At 30.3% G+C, this 17,758-nt stretch overlaps 1 protein-coding gene across 2 annotated transcripts in view; it reads left to right on the top strand.

The window, feature by feature from the left end:
* The window catches only part of LOC129913448 (uncharacterized), a 146,860-nt gene that overhangs the window by 38,034 nt on the left and 91,068 nt on the right, over positions 1-17,758 (top strand). The window lies entirely within an intron of this gene.

Consider the following 17,758-nt stretch of genomic DNA (forward strand, 5'->3'; position numbering starts at 1 on the left):
ATAGATAACATTCAAATTATTATTATTATTCCAAACTATCACAAATGCAAATCTCTAAAAATTTGTAAACCATTCACTCTATATAATATTTTCTATTTATTTATAAGAAAAAAAAAAAAAAAATTAAAACAAAATAAACAACACTCCCACTCCTTGAATTTATTACATATTGTAATTGTTATGGTGGTTACAGAACAGCTCATAGATCATTATCTTAAGATTTAATACTTCGTAGACTCGTATATGTTTGTCTCCTCTATATAATACCTTCTATATAAATTTATTGCGATTCTGCATATGATTATGGTAATTAGGTCATCATTTTTACTTGTACACATTGGTAGGGTACCCCCATTGACATACAGAGAGCGCGCATGGCATGCGAAACGGACTGATTTATCAGCTCTTATTACAAAAAAAAAAAAAAACAAACATATTTGCCGCATGGTTAAACTAACCTGTGACAACAGCATGTGGTATGTAATGCTGCACTAGCACCCAGGCATTGCGATTGTGCCCGTCATCGTAAATCATAAATTTATCCGCTTTACTTGTATATTTGGTATTAAAAAATTATGCCATTTGTGAGATTAAAAGTGAGTGAACGTATAGAAGAAAAAAAAAATAATAACAAATAATAACTTATTTCAGTCCCATTGGTCCCTGGGTTGTTAAACTGATGAATCAGTTGTTATAAATTTTTAATACAACAAACAAAGTACAAGGACTAATTTTAATTTGAAAAGAAGTGGTGTTTATTTGAGAAAGTAAGCATTATTACTAACTTCTTGGTGAAATAAAGTGCCATAAACTGAAAAAAAGGACATACTTACTCTCATTGTTAAAGTTGTTTAGATTGGTAAAGATTTTTATAAACTTCATAAAAGAATAATTTTAATTTAATTTTATTATAAATTGAAAAATTAAAAAAAGTTGATTTCCAAACTAAGAAAACGCCTTTTGATATAGTTTCAATCCCCGAATAAAGTATGCAATTTGATTTCTTATTCTTTGCCGCCGCGGCGCGCCGCCGCACATAGGAGTATTGTCATCAAAAACCTGGCCATAATTATTTTTAGTGGTTTTTGTTATTATTTCTGTTTAAAATGAGTATTCCTACAAGAAAATACAATATAACCCTAGTTTTTGTTATTTTTATTTTTTTTACCAAAACTAAAAAAATTGATTAATGGCCTGTACGCCGCCTGTCGACATTATTTTTCTCAATTTTTTTTCTCATCCCTAATACGCAATTCTCAGTTTCTTTTCTCTCTTCCCCAATAGTAGAGTAACTAAAGCAAATTATTAGGGAACCCGGCCGAACAGCTCTGACTTTGACGATTTTTTTTTCAAACGTAGGTAATTAAAAATACTTTAAAGTCTATAGATTAAAAATTGCCGGTGTTGCCGTATTGTTTTTTAAAATTAAAATTAATTTTTTTTTAACAAAACCATTTTTTTTGCTTAAATTTCATAAAACAAATGATAGCAAAAGATTCTCTAGGTAATTTAAGGAAAATATAAAAAAAGCAGTAAGGGACAATCTTCCATCGTTTAAGCGATAAATGCAATTTTTTAACATTCTGACCTCAAACACAAAAAAAAATATTTTGAAAACAACGGCAACACCTACAACATTTTTAAAAAGCCAGAAGCTCATTCTTATCTCTTAAATTTAAATCCACTAAATTTAATCAAGACTTTTTGAAAAAATGGTCCTCAAACTCAGAATTAAAAAAAAAAAATGTTATCAGAAAAATTTAAAATGACTTTTTTCCAAACTTTTTCTAATAAAATATGAATTTATTTAAAAAAAAATTTTTGGCCATAAATATTATCAGTTGAATTTCGAAGCAAAAAAGGTAAAATATATCACACTTTTGAAAAAAAATGAAAAATTACTTCATTTCAATGGTTTTTTTTTTATTAAAACTGAATTTTTGCATTGAAATAATTAATTTTCTCAAAGACTGTGGTAAATAGGAACTTTAAATTTTTGCTATTTAACTTTCAATAGTAAGGGTTATTAAATGAATAAAAAATTATTTTATGTTTAGATGTTGAACTTAAAAAAAAATAAGTTACATTTTTTTTTCAAAACTTTTTTTAAAAAAAGTTCTTCGAAAATGAAATACTTTTTAATTTTTTTCATAAACCGTAATACATATTGACATTTCCTTTTATAATTTGAAATCATAATAAATGCGGCCAAAAAAATTTGAAAATAAATGCATTTTATATTACGACCAAGTTTAAAAAACGAAATGTTAAAATTTTTTCAATAATTTTTTTTTTTGAAAAATCTGAGTTCAATTACCATTCTTTCAAAAGCCGTTCATTCAATTAACTTAATTTTAATTTTACATGTATGACTAAGCTTCTAGCTTTTAAAAAATGTATATTTGAATATTTTAGGTGTTGCCGTTGTGTTCAAATATTTTTTTTTGTATTTGAAGTCAATTAATAAGAAAATTGCATCTATCGCTTGAACGATGGAAGATTGTCCCTCACTCCCATATATTTTTTTTTCCTTGGATTTGATAGACAATCTTTTGGCATCAATTAATTTATGAAATTTAAGAAAAATTTTTGAAAAAAATTTGTTTTTGTTCACAAAAATCTTCAATTAAATTTAAAAAATCAAAACGGCAACACCGGCAATTTTTAATCTATAGACTTTAAAGTATTTTTAATTACCGACGTTTGAAAAAAAAGATCATCAAAATCTAAGCTGTTCGGCCGGGTTCCCTAATATTGCCAATTTTTGAGCTTTAGTTACTTCACTACAACCTTAACTAAGATCACCCAAAATAAAATACATTAATAACATCAGTAAATTTAAATTTAAATTAAAAAAATAAAAACGTTGCATAAAGTAAGGAGTATTTTCTATCAGAAATTGAAAAACTAATTGACCATCGATTCTCTAAAGAGCACCTAAGAGCACCCAATTTTTGTTGCATTGTGTTAAAGAATATATAAACTAACTCATAAGTTTCAATTCATCGCAGAATAACGGGGTAAACTAAAACAAAATCATTAAAGTTTAAATAATAACTTATCAAAAATATCAAGTTTTTAGATACTAGTTCTAAGCCCGAATTAAAATAGAAAAAACCATCTAACTTTTTCAAAACTTTATAAATATCGTTGATAAATAACTGAAGAAGAATTCTCCATTTTAATTTTTTTAGATTTCTATCACAACATTTCGATATCGCATTTTGAATAACACTTACCAAAATACTTCGCATTCAAGTAAAAATGAGGTAGATGTAACAGTTAACTTTGAACTCATTTTTTAACAAGACACGATCGAAAAACAAAAAAATGAGTGCAGCAATATGACACATGTTTATTTTGCACCAACTTTGCCAAACTTTTTGGTGTCAATTTTGATTTTCAGAAAATCGACTTATGACCAGGTTTTTACTGCAAATACTCCTATGCGCGCCGGGGGTTGAGTCACAAAATTGCACATATCGGGTTTGATGAAATAAGAATAAGCTCTTCTTCTCTTTTATTTGGTATCATAAACATAAATTTAGAGCAAATAAAAAATATATAAAAATAAGAGGATCAATGCTCAAAAATTCATCGATTTTCATACATACCTAAACTCAACTTCAATCACATTTTCTGGCAAACTATCATTTATCATTTATGACTTAACCCCATTGGCAATGGTATATAACAAAGTATTTTTGGAATTTTTTTTTGGAAATTGTCGAAGTTTGGTAGGTATGCCGTTTTGAAGAAATTAATTTTTCACGTATTCAAACAAAATTTAAAGTAAATTTGATGATCCGTTTTTAAAAAATTTCTTATCAATTTTTAAAGGGGGAAATACCTCTGGAAATTTTATTTTTCTCCTTTTTTTTTTACTAAATTTAGGTTCATGCAATGCGTATCAACATATTTTAATTGTAAAAATTTTCCCTTTTGGTTATAAATTATTTGCTGAACCTGGGCATTGAGCGGCGCAAACTCTAGGCGTCAATTTTGAAGGGCTGCAGAGCCGCCATTTTGTTATTTTTTACTTAAAAAAAAATGTATCAATATTTCATAATGGCAATAATATCATATACTTTTTCAAATTTGTGTTTAATATATATATATATATATGTAAAATTTTTCAATTTTTCAAAATTTTTTTTTTTTTTTTTTATATGCTTTCAATTTTTCATAAAAAAATATTGAAAAAGCTGTCGTTCAGAGGGATTTCTCCCCTTTAATGAATAAAATGTTTGGACAAAAATTGTCGTTGTTATCGGTTAAGTGGTTTACGAGAAAGATCAGGTTCTCAGTTTCTCACACTCACTTGAAAAGAAAAATAGGCCAAGTTTTGATCATTGGGCAACACCAGCCTTGTGAGTTATACCCATTGACTATAATCTCTTTAATAATATTTTTACTAAAAACAAGACCGGGATTTCAGAAAAAGATTTGAAAAAAAAACTGATTTTTATGAATCTTGCCTAAAATAAAGGATTGATAAATTAGTTCAATAAGTGAATATTAATACTTTAAAACATCATTTACCAATTATTTCAAGCCCCAAAAAATCCTTAGCATATATTACATTTTGATTCAACTTCTCACGAGTGGTACTTATCTCGAACATTTTTTGAACCCATAAAACCACATTCCTTTGGTTCAGTATGAAATTCCATTCGTTCACCTGCTTCTGTTTCCCACAAACTTTTTGCATCTTTCGTATTCACTTAATTATCTATTAACTGCTCCCAAAACGAAGCAAAAGGTAGTAAAAAAAAAACGAAAAAAAAAATAAAACCCCTCCACCAAACCTTCAATCATCTTAATTTCATATATCTCAAAGGTTCACCATCAGGCTATACAACCCGACCTATACCTATCATCAAATCTTCAGATAATGAATGGCTACTGTTTTTTTTTTTTTTTCATTCCAAATCGGCGATCAAATGAAACCATAAGCCCTCTCAAGGAGAATCCCTCATGTTAGGGGCGGTATAGCCGATGATTTCCTCTCCAACTTCCCCCTCCCACGCATATACCTTATTCACTTATTTCGATCACATGTCTACCGTCTGTTTTGATGATGGATTAAATGCGTTTCACAGTGATGAAAGAGTAATATCCGGGAAGACTTGTGTGACGCACACTACATCCAAAAGAATATAGCCCAAGGGAATACTTCTCAAGAGCTACTGGGCCATTCTTCATCCCGCCACTGTTAACGCCCTTCATTCGCAAACAGACAATATTCCTTCTATTGGAAATTTATTACCAACTTTCCCACGATACAGTTGCCTCTCTTTTACATTTGCTTGATCTAAAATAATCATACTGAATTTTAGCAACTCAGGAAGAGAGAGAGGGATCCAGCTTTAGTGGACTGAAAATCGAACTATTGACCCGGTAACTATATGGAATACCGCCAGGGAAGATGTTTACTTTACTTCGTCGTCGTCGTTGGTCGTCGGGAGATCTCCTGTTGGAGATATTTCAATTTTCCGGGAAATGACTACACACAGTGGTTGTGTTTTTTTTTTTTTTTTTCTTGTTGGCCTATGGAGTAACTCAGGGGAAGCCTCTATCAACGGGTCTGTATATATAATATCGATAGGTGATCTATGCGAACATTAAACTCTCGCGGAACCTGCCCGTCGACGTTGCTGGGTGCAATGATTAAGATCTCGTCTAAGGTGTAGGGTACAATACGCAGACTTTTGTTGCTTATTTTTTTTTTTTTTTTTCTTAAAGCAGTAAGCACCGTGTCTTTACTTTTAATTAGCAAGCACTTTTGTACATACACAGTTAAAAAGCCAACAATTTTCAACAACAAAAGTTGTGGATCGATTTTATGAAGCAGATAATGACAGGAGGAGGAGCAAAAAATTTGTATCCGCGCCTTTAACGCGCACTGATGTATAGAAGCAGATCAATCATCAATGTATATGATCTTAATGAGAGTTGCTAAGTGCACGTGGAATGAATTGATTACGATCTGCAATGGTTGTTTTGGTCGCTTCTTATATTACTAACGTCTTTTGCATCAAGAAGATTGAAAAATTTGTATCTAGAATGAAGGTCTTGTGGTGTTTACTTTTGACCAGTATCAGGATTATTGAGAATGAAATATGTTGTGTCTACGCCTTTCTCTGAATCGCTTCGTATTGAGAATCTTCATCAATTAACGTCCATGAATCAAAGTAAACAAATAAATATCGTTTTTTTTTTGTATGAGTTCAGTTTGGACTAGTTTGATTTGGTTGTTGAATAACTGTCAAAGAATAAAATTAATTTTTATTTTAGAAGTCAACAATCTAAACAAAAGAGCTGAGTTCAAAACCCCTTAAAATTAAGTTTTAATGTGTTTATTTTTGTTCAGATCGAAGGCATTTAGTTAGCATTACATAATTTGGTTTATAGGTCGCTTGATCAATAGCTTAACTATGTAATATTTATTTCAATAGGGTTTCCTATTACTAACAAATGCGAAAAGTAAAGTTAACTCAAGATGCACGAAGTTTTTTTTTTTTTTTTGGAAAGTTACTTAAACCCACATATAATTAAATCAATAACTCATTGAGTTTACATGAACTCCGGCGAACATATTGGAGGGGCCTTAAATAAATTGAAAAATTTTGTCTTTTAAAATGAAAATGGTTTAAATATGTTAAGTCCTGATGTCTTAAATAAAATTATTGTCAATATTTCAGGGTATAAACTATTTTTAAGAACAGTTATTTCATGAATCTAGAAAGAATTAGATGGAATTTGTGTATGTCTTTTCATATGCGCAGTGATGCTGCCTGTCAATCAATCAATTTATATTTAAGGTTTTGAATGAGAAACAAGAAAAACTTGTGTGTGCTACCACTAAGTTCATAGGCTGGAATTATAGTTATTTCACGGGGACTTACCAGTAAATATTTGATTAAAAACTTCTGAAAATTAGAAATCAAATATTTTTGACACTAAAAATGCATTTATAGGAAAAATCAGTTGTAGCGTAATTTCCAAAAAGTTACATTTTATTTTTTTCTTTGAAGAATGTTTTTATGTAGGTACTCTTAATTTTTTAAACAAAAAGTACCTACGTTCGGTACAGTAAGCATTTAAGTACCTTCTTATTGTGCAATATATGTAAAGCGAACTCAATCAATAAAATTTTTAACAGAATTAATTGCACGACTGCTTCATAAGTACTAACCCTTGTGTTAAAAAATGCTTAAAATACTAGAAGCCGTTTGTTCAAACGAAACTTAAGTATAATTTAAGTTCTACATATAACTTTATGTGACAGTCTGAGCAGAGGAAAAAGTAGGGACTAAGAGTTTATGTTATACTTAAATTATTTAAGTTTCGTTTTAGCAGGTGGCCTTAAAGTTTTTTATAAATTCTTAAAATGGATTTTTAATTTAATTTTATAACACATTTACTTAAAACTTGAAAATAACATATAATTTGTATTTGAAACCACAAAAACTTATCTTTAAGTAGTTTTCATTCCCAAATAAAGTAGATAATATGGCATACAATTTCTTGAAAAAAAGATGTTTAGACATTTTTTTGAAAATCATTAGAGTCGTTTCGTTTTTGTTTTTAATTGTTTTAATATAAAAAAACATTAAAAAAATTGGTATTCAAAAAAAAAAATATTAATTCACATGTAAAAAAAAATTAAAAAAAAAAAAATTACAAATACGTTTTCAAAAAATTGATAATAATAAAGAAACTTAGAATTAAAAAAAATTCTTTAATCTTTATTACTTTAATATGTACGGTAGTACCTCGATAATGTGAACTAATTAAAACAAAGCGTTTTCGGATTTTAGAGAGATTCACATTACTGGAACTTTTTCCAATTCTAATTAAACTGATTAAAACAATATTTATAAGCAATGAATGTAGCACAAAATATTTTTTTGAACCTAAATTTTTTTGATACCTAAATAAAAAAATAAAATTAATTACGAGTGCACTCCATTTCAAAACTTCAAAAAAAAGTCATCGCATTCAATATTTCTTAAGATTTATCAAGACCCAGTTGTTCATTATCCAGGATTATAAAAAAAATGCGTGCACGAACAAGAAAAAAACACACAAGCTTTTACAAAAGAAATTCACATTACAGAGTCTAAAAATTTTTAAAGTTCACATTATAGAGATGACAATGAAAATTTTTGGCGATTCACATTTTAGAGAAATTCGCATTATCGGTAATTCACATTATCGAGGGACGACTGTACTTAGTTTGCAATATAATGCCAAATTTTAAATTAATAGGATACCTAGGTATCAGAATTTTTCCAATTAAAAAGAAAAAACAAAATATCGTAATAAAAGATTTAAAAGCGTATTTTACGAATTTGACACTTTTTGGACTAGCGAGTTTTTTCCCTTGAATATAAAGATAAACTCAAGCTCTAACATCATTTTGAAATAAATTAAGGTTAATTTCTAGTTTGTATTTTTTATTTTTTTTATTTTTTTTTTTTTGTTTTCTCTAAACTAAAATGCCTTAGAGTACCAAATTTCATGACTTTTCCTCAAGAAATGGCCGTGCAAATGCTTTTTGACGTCTAAATGCACCAAAGGCACCACTGTGCGCCTACATACACCTTTTATCTACTTTAAACAAATTGGAATCTTTCATAAAAAAGAATTTCAGAAGCACTTCAGAATACTAAAGAATATAAAGTAATTCTGTGCTCCTTTTGAAAGTAAAAACTATTTTTACGAATTAAATAGTTTCAGTAGTTCGAAAGAATAAATAAATTATTTTTTTTTGTTCGAATATTCAGTCTATGATTTCGGTGGCAGCGATTAAGCAATTTCAAGGGAAAAACCGTATAAGCAGATCTTTTAAAATGCTAAAATGTTGAATTAAGCAAAGAGATCAAAATTTAATATCTAAATATAATAGTAACATTTTGTTCAAGACTTCATTATAAGCTTTTATGCGTGATGCGGTTTCTTGCATGTTCTGAAACTTTGTAGATCTCTTCCAATTTCGTGTCTATAAACAGTTTTTGAATCATTGTTAGCCTTAAAATTATTTTAAAAATTCAGTATTTTTTATTATTTACTCATTTAGTCCGAAAATTAGAAAGTTAAATAAAATAGTATACAATTTCGAAAATGCAAAGGAATAACAATCAATTATTTATTGTACTCTTTCCAAAAATCACAACAGACATGTTGATTTAGTTCAATTTTTGAGTGCAAGTGTTTGTTAAATTTCAATTTGGGTATGTTGGCACCTAGGCCAAAGCTGTAGTTGAAATTTGTACGTTGAACGTTTAGGTACACTGTGGCGTATACGTATTTTTAATTGTCTTGCATATATATACGTGAAGAATTCAAAAATAAATAAAAAAAGATTTTTGGATATTAAAAACAAGGAATACAATATAAAGCATAACACAAATTCGAACAAAATTTAAAGCTTACACAATAACGTATTCGTTTAGTTTTTTTTTTTTTTTTAATTTGACTTATTGTGCCTGTCATTTGAAACTTCCATTGACAATAGTTTTACAGACAACAAAACCGTTCAATATCACAACAAGCAGATTTTCTCCTTCATTTTGTTAAATAGTAACTATAGAAATCCTAATGATTAATATGAATCAATTCCAAAGACAGCTTCCTCACATGGTTAATAATGTCACTTCATTAAAAACATTATTTTATCTCAATTGATATATAGACCTCCTCATTCAGTTCCACCTACTCACCAAAGAAAAACACACACCTACTACTAATTTTTTTTTTTTCAAATATCTTTATTCCACATTTAGTAGCTGAACAGGTGTAATTGGAATGTCACAAGTGTGCCATGATAAATGGTTACAACTCAACTCTTGGATTCGTGAAAGTATATCTCATATAAATTGTTTTGCAAATTTATTCAATTATGTAAATTATATTATGGTGCGGCTGGGGTGAAGTATTTTTTTTTAACCGCGATATTAGTTCGAGTTCCATACATACAGTTATTTGACTTAATGGACTGTTAAATTCACAACTCATTGCTCTTTTAGCGGTCACATTAATCGACAGAGAGGGACATTTCAAGCCGCTGCGCAGATCATCTGGCCATCAGAGATCATCATCATCATTATCATCAAACAAACTGTCCCGGTATGATTCAAATAGATTCCAACGAAGTGGTGTGATGAACGCTGGCTCGGAGATCCTTGTTAAGTTACATCTTTTAAGATGGAAAATCGCACGCCAGGTCGGTCGGTCGTCGGTCGGCTTAAACGGTATGTAATCAATGGACATAAGCGATTTACTTTAAACGCTTTAGCTTACTCGCTCTAAGTCTTGTGCGCGCTGCTTCTAAAGAAGTACTCAGTGATTTGGGATGAACGCGCGCGTACATGCTATCTCATTATGTTTGATTTAAAACATCTCTCAACCGGGTATTTTACCTCAAAATACCTACCTATGAAATATTTCTTTTTTTTTATATTATTTTTTCCCCTCAACGTTTTGTCTCGTAATAATAATCATTTTGATGTGAAAAGTACTCTCAGACTGCAGAGAGAGACCTTTGTAACCCACAATCCACACTCTCACTGTTAAAGCTGGAAAGTCTTTGGCTATGTAAGATTCCTCGATGTTGTGCTGCGCTAAATCGATGGATGGTGTGGAAGCGGGCGGCGGCGGCGATTTTCGGGTTAACATCAGGTTGTTGTTGGATGTTACTCCTGATGACGATAATACTGATGATGATGATGGTTATGGTAAAGAAGCGAAGGAGTTCATGTTCGATGAGGGTATTTAATCGAATATCTCTTACACGCTAAAGAATGCTGTTGATTCAGCGTATATATGCACAACAACATAGGGAGAAGTGCGATGGGTATATGTATACATTCAAGTTGCAAGGCTCGCTTCGCTTTCGTTTCGGTACAAAACGTTTATCATCATTAGATCCAATTTAAAGACGGGTTATCATTTTGATTATGTTGTGTGAAAACAAATTACGTTCGGCCTTTTTAACTCACCTCTTCTCTATGAAGGATACCTACACTTTTGTTGGTCATCGTCCATGAAATATATTTATACTAGACTGGTACAACCCCTTTGCTTATCCGCCTTCCCGCCCGTGTTGAAGTTCATTTTTCGACTATGCGACGACGACGGTCGATTATTATTGATCATTGTGGTGAGCGCGCGGACAAGGTTGAAGGTTATTTTCGTTTGAACGCAGGTGCTAAAAATGAAAATGGAAAAATCTCTATTCGAAGATGGAAATTGGTATAAGCAGGCGCGGATCATTGTGTTTTTTTTGCAGACATGTGGGGAAAATATTTTTTTTTTAACTTTTATGATTCGGTAATATTTGATCAATTAAGGATTTGAAAAAATAATTAAAATCGAAATTAATATCATAATGCTGACGGGTTTTGGAAAGTTTTAAAATGCATCAAACAAAAAAGTCACAAAAAATAATTGATATAGTTCTTGTATACTATTGACCAAAGTTTCAAGATTACCTAATGTCTTCGGACTTATCATCAAATTAAATACTTTGCCATTTTAGGTTCAAAGAAAAGAGCACTAAGCTGCTTGTTAAAATAGAAGCTGAAAAGGTTTTCGAAAACATACTCCACAGGGAGGGATACATCAATCCAAAATAAAAATAACGTTTAGTTTCCTCAGGCATAAATAGGACGTTCGGAGGATCATTTTGCGATATACCTAATCATAATTCATAAGAAAAATGAGGCTAAAGATCTTTCAGTTTAGAACAATTAGAACACTACCAGTAGCCTTTGCTTAAGTTATCTTCTCAAACTAGCTGACGCAAAGGAGAAATAGACAGACACTTGTACAGTTTTTTTGGTAGCGGAGGGCCTTTTGAAAGTCACTAATTCAAACCTTCTACTTTTATAAAAGTGTTTCTTACATGAAGAAAAAGACCACCTAAAACTAAGCGGATTTCTGCATGGTGTTTTGCCGTCTTAAATTAAGCGGAAATCTACTTCATTTAAGATGAAAATTTTCTGATTTTCATAAAAATACTAGCTGACCCGGCAGACTTCGTTCCGCATTTTTTAGTATTTATTTCCAATTTTTGGCTTTTTAATGTGTTAACCTTTTCCAATACAAAAAAATTGGGCCACAACTTGATATGTGGATCACAAACATAAAATTGTATAAAGTATTAAAAAAAGCAAAAAAAGCTATTATAATTTTAATTGGAATGTGTACGAAGTTTCATTAATATTATGATTAAGGTATAACCACATAAATCATAAGCTTTAAGCAAAATGGTGCTATGTCCTTAACAGATCCTATAGAGTTACAATAATTTTGCTTTCCCAGGCGATATGTACATATGTTGTATACATGCCACTGTTTTTTTCTGTTATTAGCACGGGTTTTTTGCGTCAAATAGTAAAAAAATGTTTTTAAAAACAAAATCTTATGTATCTCGAACTCCTTTCAATGACTTATAATCGCTACTAAAATTTGATATTTTTTTGGCTATTTAGGAAATTCAAAAATTAGCGATCTTTATTTTGTAAATTGTAAAATAACCAACTTAATTCTATGCATACGTCTAAATATTAAAATATTATCTTAAAAAAATTAAATCATTTTAAATTAATGCTGAAATCGTATTAATAATTGGTAGTTGAAACAACTTAAACAAATTTTAAGTTTCAGTTTATCATACCAGTTTTCAACAGTGAGATAGCTTAGTGGTAAACAATTTTATTTGAGGAAATAACATTTTATAGAGTTAAATCATGTTTGTTTTTATTAGCCTTGAATATGAGCTCTTTGAACCCCAAATATTGTATTTGATCATAACTTGACAGCAGCGCAACGTACCAGGTCCAACTATAAAACAAAACCTGTCTTGAATGAACCTTATCAAACGCAAAAAAATTTCATAAAAGTCTATACAACCGTTCGGACTCCAAATATGGAATCAAACTATAACTTGACAACAGCGTCCAGTCTTTCGAACTTAAAATATGGAATATTTGCCTATAATTTGACAACAGCGCCACCTACCGCATACAATTTTAATTTACAAAACATGGATGAACCATATCACATAAACGAACTTTCACAAAAATCTGTCAAGTCTTTCGGACTCCAAATATGAAATTTGTCTATACATACTTCGGCAACAGCGCATGTTTCGAATGAATTGTATCAGACACAACAAATTTCACAAAAATCTGTCCAGTAGTTCGTTCAAAATATGCAATTTTCTTAAAACTTGACAACAGTGCCAACTACTGGGTCCAATCATAAAATAAAACTTGTCTCGAATGAACCTTGTCATAACACAAAATTTCACAAAAATCTGTTCAATCATTCGACCTAACCTATGGAATTTGCCTATAACTTGAAAACAGCGCCACCTACCGGATCAAATTATAAAACCAAACCTGTAACGGATAGACCTTATCACATACACAAAATTTCACAAAAATATGTCCAGTTATTGGACACCAAATATGGAATTTGCCTATAACTTGACAGCAGCGGCACCTACCGGGTCCAATTATAAAACAAAACCTGTCTCGGATGGACCTTTTCACATACATTTCACACAAACTTTCAGAAAAATCTGTCTAGTCGTTTAGAAGGAGTAGGGTCACAAACAAACGCACAGGAGAAATATATATAATAGAAACAATCCATAACTCTGATTGCTGACACCTTGCATAATGGTGTCATACACATACTTTTGTTGATCGTTTAACTTCGGCACATATTTTTAATTTATTCAACGTAATTTTATTGCCTTTCGCGTAGTATTTCTGATCAAGAACATCTTGGTTCTGCACGATTGAACAACCAATCCTAACTTTTTTTTTTTATTTTTTTAATTATTTTGAAAGCTTTACAAATCAAGCTTAGTACAAAATTTTGAAAAGATAGAGTGTTTTTTTTACTCGTACAAATTGACAGCTATGTAAAGATGCGAGAAAAGGTGTAATTTTTTTTTGATACAAACCATCTACATATTAATACCTTTCAAACAAAAAAAAATTACCAAAATCGAACCAGCCAAACGCGAGTTTATCGGCCACACACACTAAACGAACTCTCTTTTATATATAAGAAGAAGATTTTCATTTAGTTTTTATAAATAGTTTAATTTTATCTAGTAATGGAAGTGCTAAGTTTTTTTTTTTATAAGATTAAGTGCTAAAATTTTTGGTAAAAAATGTTTTGTAGATTTCATGGGACTTTGAATTTTTCAGTAAAATTTTTTGCATTTTGTTTGAATACCTTCTAAAAGTAAGGGTGGACAAACGACGAATTTTGGTATACGTAAAGAATTCGAGGGGGACAAACGACAGCGGTGTGATTATTGTGGAAAGTGCCGTTTGAAATTTCGAAAAAAAAGTAGTTTTTGGGAATCTAAAATTTTTAGTACATACACTGTATTGTATGCGTAACTTTTGCTGGTAATTTTCAGTACAAATGAGGTGGACAAATGACAGAAATTTAAATTTTTGTAATAAAATTATTTTTGAAATTTTAGTACAAATTTAATTTTTTAGTACAAAATTTGGTTTTTGAATATCTTCTAAACGTAGGGTGGACAAACGATGATTTTTGGTTTGTATTCATTTCATGAGGTGGACAAACGATTACCGTTTGAATATTTGAAAAATCAAGTAATTTTTCGAGATTTGGAAATTTTTAGTACATGCACGTGTAGCGTAACTTTTGTTTTGAATTATGGAAATTTGTTTTTTGAATATCTCCTAAACGTAGGTTAGACAAACGATGATTTTTGGTTTGCATTCATTTCGATCGGACAAACAAACAAAAAAAATAATTATTGGGAAGTTTTATAAAAAAAATGTTTTTTGAATATCTCCTAAGCGGATCTCCAAAGGATGAATTTTTGAAACAAATTTTGTGGATTTTAGGGGAATTTCAATTATCCCATGCAAAATTTGTTTTTGAATTGGACAAACGATAATATTTGGTAGGTTTATAAAACTCGAGGAAGACAAACGATTGCAATTAGTTTTATACGTCTATATCAAAAATTTGAGTGTTTTAGACGATTTTCCATTTTTCAGACGAAAATTTTTAGTGGACAAACATGGACAAAAGGTTTACAAACAAATTAGATAGGTTTGGTTCAAAAATTTTTAGGTCGCAGTTCTGCCTCACGGAGCTGCCTTTAGGTTGGTCCAAACTTTAAAATAACTAAACGTGATTGCGAAGAGTGCAACGAATATAAAAGAAAGACTTGTTTAAGTATGAATAGGTAACTATGTCCTCAAAATTCCAAATGCAGAATTTTACGCAATCAAAAGGCTCTAGTGGACATAACAGTATTCATCGAGGGTTGCATACGTACGCACCCATTACCCCCCTTCTATCTGCACCCGCATCTGATGATGATCGAAGAGATACTATACGCCACTTAGATGATCATACTTGTATCTAATGCCATTATAGATAGTATTCTTTTGTTTAACAATGAGAAACCACAACAGAGTTGCTAAGTTTATGCCGCTGCTGCTATTACTGATGTTGTTGTTAATGATGCGGTATCTTGCGGTGAATATAATTTTATTAAGCATTATTTTTTTTTTTTTTTTTTTTTTTGCTATTTAACAGTGAATGGAATGGATAATTCTATTGAACTATACGTCAATATTGGAAAATAAATTTCATTGTAATAAGATACACATTGGGGGGATAATAACACACAATGAACATAGATTTTACATTTATATATGGGTTGTAAATCATTGAGTTAAAAGAAATAAATTTAGCGAATGCCAAATGGTGACCTAATTTGTTTTTGAACTTGAATATAAACAACAAAGATTATAAAAGAGTGTTGTTCTTGGAATTTTATTAAATTCTGTGTTAATAGCTGCGGTTAGTGGGTGGCTTATTGGATATGTGGTGAGTCTAGTAATAAGGAATCACAATTAATTTGCATTACTTAGATCCGTATAAAAAGGGCAATCTTTCGCAATATTGACGCATTCCATTGAATAAAAGAAGACTTATTGTAAATTATATGCCTTAATTAAAGTCCCGATTTTAATATGGAATTTCCCATTTTATTTGACGTCATTCAAGAAACAGCATACTACCAATATGAAATTAAAATAATGCTTAGATTTCATAGATCCATATAACTAATTTTAGGAATTAATTTTACTACGTTAAGAAGACTTTAATTTTCAAATTCTAACAAAGAATTGAATGACATAATCGAAATGAAAAAAAAAATACAGTTTTATTTTTCAACTACCCGAGTAAAAATAGATATTGAATTTTTAAAGAAAAAAATGAAAAACATCTTGACCGCCGCACTACAGCTGCACTACCGCCGTTTGGCGGAAAATTTCGGAGCACCACACCGCCGAACCACGACTGCACCATGACTGCACCACGTCTGCACCATTTAATTTTGTACGAAAAATTCACCGCACCATGATACATTATTTTGAATTATTAAAAAATAAAAAAAAATAAAAACGAGTATCCAGAGCAGGCTTCGGACTTCAGTTTCAAAATTTCGAAGCAACTTTGAAAAAAAAGTGAAGTAGATAAAATTTTTCGCAAGTAGATTTCAAAATAAAACTTTCAGAACATTTATTTAGAAAAATTTATTCTAAGAAAAAATTATTTTTCAACAAAATTATTTTTCTTCACTTGTTTTATTTTTTTCATTTTCATAAAACTTCTCTCATCTAGTGATGGCAACGCTGCTGTAGGGTAAAGTGGTTAGTTCAGCATAATCTAACAAATTTTTGATCAGGAGTTCTTCAAAATCAGTCAAAATCACTTTGATACATTTTATTTATGCATATCTTGAATTCGAATAATAATTGACCTCCATTCATCTTTTGAGATTTCAAAGCAGCTTTGTTTCTCATTGCCTCGACCAGATTCAAAATTGAAGCAAATTCTCTTTTCTAAAATTATTGTTTGAAAATTGTTTTTCATTCAAAAAAATAGAAGTAGTTCCTAAAAAAGAGAAGTTGGGAAGTAGATTTTATTTTTTTTCCCAAAACCCAAAACCGAAGTAAATCTTCAAAATGAAACGGTGCATTGGTGGTGCAGCGAGCGCTTTAGAAATTATTGATCATGGTGCAGACGTGGTGCGGCGCAATAGAAATTTTTGATAATAGTGCGGACGTGGTACAGCGTAAGTGCGGCGGTCAAAAAAGGCTGTGGAGGTGGTGCGGCGGACACTAGATTTTTGTAACTAATATCGTCATAAACAAATTTCCTGTTTTTATACTTCTTGCATTTTTTGAAAATGTCAAACGGTTTTGTATTTTTGTTTCTGATTTTCTCATTATCACGTTTCTTTCTTCAAACATAGCAGTCAAGGGTCTTGGGATGATTGGTTTTTCGATCTTAGGGTCAAAATATAAAAAAATAATTTTGCTACCTATGCAATTAAAAAGGAAATATTAATTATTTGACGTTTTTTAAGAAATGATTTTTCAAAAAAAAAAGGTTAGTTTTTATTTTATTGAAATCCAAAATTTTTTTTTGAAAAAAGTTTCTTAATTTTTATTTAAGAATTACCAAAACGTTTTTCTTAAGGTTTTCAGTAAAATTAGATGTCGCGTTTGCGAGAAAATCAGAAATCAAGAAAACAGTTTTATGGGAAGTACCGTAAAAGTATTTTTTTATTTCAAAGTTCGACCTTTTTTGCCAAATTACATGAAGGGTCCATTGGAAAAACGGCACATGTCCATTTTTTGCCAAAAATAAACTAATGATGAGGTCT

Source organism: Episyrphus balteatus, chromosome 3 (assembly GCF_945859705.1).
Source record: "Episyrphus balteatus chromosome 3, idEpiBalt1.1, whole genome shotgun sequence".
NCBI lineage: Eukaryota > Metazoa > Arthropoda > Insecta > Diptera > Syrphidae > Episyrphus > Episyrphus balteatus.